At 39.9% G+C, this 3,821-nt stretch overlaps 1 pseudogene; it reads right to left on the bottom strand.

Annotated features, from left to right (window-relative positions):
• Window positions 1-1,985: 1,985 nt before the first annotated feature.
• Window positions 1,986-2,984, bottom strand: LOC102849490 (annotated as a pseudogene).
• Window positions 2,985-3,821: the final 837 nt, after the last annotated feature.

Below are 3,821 nucleotides of genomic sequence, written 5' to 3' on the forward strand. Positions count from 1 at the left end.
GCTTGCATCTATCAGAGACGGTAAGGATGGCATAAGATAGGGCAAAGTTCAGATTCGTTGTTCATGATGTTATGGGTTACACTGGGCTCAATGGTACAAAACAGTTACTTTTTTACACTCAAATCCACCAGATGAAGATCAAATTTCTCAAGTGAAACCACTACAAATATAGCTGAGGCCAAGAGGTGGCACTGTTGCTTCAGACATCAAAGGAGCGGCTACAGAGTAGGCCAGATTGGTAAACTAGCTCAAGAATTTCTAATCTTGGAGGATACATAACATTCTCTTGCTTCTTCTTTTCTGGTGAAGTTTCTCTCTTTCTGCTATAGGGCTTGCTCAATTTAATTGTGAGGCTCACCAATCCCATTGTGGTTTGGTGAGCCCAATTTTCTTGTGGTTTAGTGAGCCCAATCCCCTTGTGGATTAGTGAGACTGGCCAGTCCTCTTGTGAATATGCTAACTACCCTATTCATATATTCTCACATTTCCACATGGCAAAATAAGTTAATAGACAGGGAAGCCATTTCGGACAATAAACAGTTTATGCCACATCATGAGACTCTTAAATATTTGTGTATTTCTTCCAGGCTTTCAAATTTGTTAGAATATAGTTCTTCAGAGTATTCACTTATTTTCCTTTTTTAAAAATTCAGTTGATTCTCTTTTAACATCACCTATTTCATTCCTCATTCATTATTTTTGCCTTCACTTTTTCTTATTTAAATTTGCCAGAGACTTGTCTATACTATTTATCCTTCCAAAGAATAAACTTCTTGTCTCATTAATTCTATTGTTTTGCTGTTTTCTATTTCATTTCTATTTTGCTCTAATATATATTAGGAGCTCTGGTGGCCTAGTGGTAAGAATCTGTGCTTCAATCCCGAAGGAGTACAGTTCAATTCCTCCATCTGTTCCATGGGAGAAGGATGGACAATCTCCTCCTGTGTGACTACTGCCTCTGAAAACCCTCTGGAGAGTCAGTTCTGACTCAGTGGTAAAAAACAACATTTACTGTTTCCTTTCTTCTAGCAACTCTTGGCTTTATTTGCAGGTGGGTTGGTTTCTTTTCTTTATTTTTTCTAATTGTCATTGTTGCTGAGGAGAAGTACTGATTTTAAGTCTTTCTACTTTTTTGATATGTGTGTTTATTGCTATTAACTGACCTCTGACTACTACTTTTGAGGTGTCCCAAAGATTTTGGTATACTATATTTCATTCTAATGAGATCTTTTTAAAAAAATTAAATTTTTACAAAAATGTTTTTATTTCTCTATTTCTTCAATTAGCCTATAGTGTTCAAGCAGGCTGTTATTTAACTCCTATGTACCTGACTTTTCCTAGATCTTTCTCATTGATTTAAAAATATATAGCATTGTTGTCTGAAAAGATGTTTTGTAATTTTATATTTTTTAATTTATTGAGGCTTCCTTTGTTTTTGTTTTTATTTTTTTAATTTTTTATTGTATTTTATTATATTTTATTATATTTATCATCAAATCAGATCTGACTGGTACAAGAAGAGATTGTCACTCCTTCTCCAGCAGAGTATCTGGTGGATTCAAAACACACACCTCTGGGATTGCAGTGCAACATCTTGTCAGTAGGCCACTAGAGCTCCCTTTGAGGCTTCCTTTGTGATGTAATATACTATTCTGGAAAATATCCCATGTCCACAGGAGAAGAATATATATATTGTTCTGTTCTCTTATTTACTAGAATGTTCTATATATGTCTACATGTCTTTGGTTGAATGTATCCTTTTTTATTTTTCTGAGTACAGTGTACTTTATTGGTGGTACATGACAAGATATGCTCTCCAAATCTCTCCCCTTTCTCAAGGGGACTGAATGGAAACTGTGTCAAGGATATGAGATTCCCAGTGTGTGTGTGTGGAGGGGATCAAGTTGGGGCAAGGACTCCCCAACTTCTGAGGGTCTCTCTCTCTCTTCTAGTGCAATTACTGGGGCTGGTGGTCCAAGGGGCTCTTATTCTTTCAAGGCCATATGAAGCATAAGGTTGACCACTCTGTTGCTGTAGCCGAATTCATTGTGATACCAGAAAATGATTTTGACAAATTGGTCATTCTGGGTAATGTCAGTCCCAGGATCAAAGGTGGAAGAGTGCATGTCACTGTTAAAGTAACAGGAGACAACCCGGTCTTCAGTGTATCCCAGGATGCTCTTGAGGGGCCCTTCTAATGCCTGCTTTACTATTTTCTTGATGTCATAATCTTTGGCAGCTTTTTCCAGACAACAGGTCAAATTCATAACTGACACATTGGAGGTGGGTACACAGAAAACCATGCCAGTAAATTTCCCACTCAGCTCAGTGATGACTTTGTCCACAGCCTTGGCAGCACCAGTAGATGCAGGGATGGTGTTCTGGGCAGCTCCACAGCCATCATGCCACAGCTTTCCAGAGGGGCCATCCACAGTCTTCTGGGTGGCAGTGATGACATGGACCGTGGTCATGAGTTCCTGTATGATGCCAAAGTTGTCATGGATGAACTTGGCCAGGACAGCCAAGCAGTTGTTGGTGCAAGGAGGCATTACTGATAGTCTTGAGAGAGTTGTCATACTTTTCATGGTTCACGCCCTTCACAAACATGAGGGAATCAGCAGAAGGAGCAGAGATAACCATTTGGCATCACCCTTCAACTGAGACCCAGTGTTCTCCGAGGTTGTGAAGACACCAGTGGACTCCAAAACATACTCAGCGCCAGTATCACCCCACTAGATGTTGGCAGGATCTTTCTCCTGAAAGATAGTGATGGCTTTCCCATTGATGACCAGCTTACCGTTCTCAGCCTTGACAATGCCATTGAACTTGTCATGGGTGAAATCATACTGGAACATAAAGACCATGTAGTTGAGGTCAATAAAGGGTTCATTGATGGCAACAACATCCACTTTGTCAGAGTTTAAAGCAGCCCTGGTGACTAGGCACCCAATGCTGCCAAATCCCCTCACTCTGACCTTCACCATTGTGTCTTAAGGATGTGGCTGAGGCTGCCTGAGAAGAGAGGGCAAACTGTTTATCAAAAAAGAGTAGAGAGCTTATTCAAGGTCTCTTACCTCTCCAAATAAATTTGACAATTTCCCTTCCAATCTCCCTGAAAAATTAATTTGGTATCTGGATTTGGATTGCATTGAATATGTAGATTGCTTTTGGCTGGATTGTCATTTTCATGATATTGAGTCTTCCTAACCACAAATAGGGCACATTTCCCCATTTCTTTAGGTCTTTTATTGTGTGTTGCAGAAATGATCTGTAGTTGTTGATTGGCTTTGAGGTAAGCATCGCTCATAGCAACCCTATGAACAAAAGTCCTGAAGTCCCTCTACAACTACTGACATTTATCAAAGTTCATAGAATTTCCAGAGGCATGTTGTAGGAAGTGGATGACACTCCTGTTTCCAAACCTGTCATAGTATATTATTGTTGTTATGTGCCATTGAGTCTTCTGTGATATATAGTGACCTTTTGTACAAAAGCTCTGAAGTCTGCCCTGTCCTGAGCCAATCTCACACACCAACCACTACTGCCCTAGATTCTGTATCAATTTTCATCTCATCTGGGGTCTTCCTCTCCTGCGCTGTCCATCCACCCTTCCAAACATGATGTACTTCTCCAAGGACCGATCTCTTCTGGCACAGTAAGTAAGTAAGGTGGAGCTTCAAAGTCCTAGCCTCCAAGGAGAGACTTGATTTCACCCTCTCCAAGACAAGACATATTTGGTTTTTTGACATTCCATGGTGTGTTCAAGACTCTTCTCCAGCACCACAATTCAAAGTCATCTATTCTATCATCCTTAGTTTTTG

Source organism: Elephantulus edwardii, unplaced genomic scaffold (genome assembly GCF_000299155.1).
Source record: "Elephantulus edwardii isolate Elephantulus edwardi_28Jun2011 unplaced genomic scaffold, EleEdw1.0 scaffold00495, whole genome shotgun sequence".
Taxonomy (NCBI): domain Eukaryota; kingdom Metazoa; phylum Chordata; class Mammalia; order Macroscelidea; family Macroscelididae; genus Elephantulus; species Elephantulus edwardii.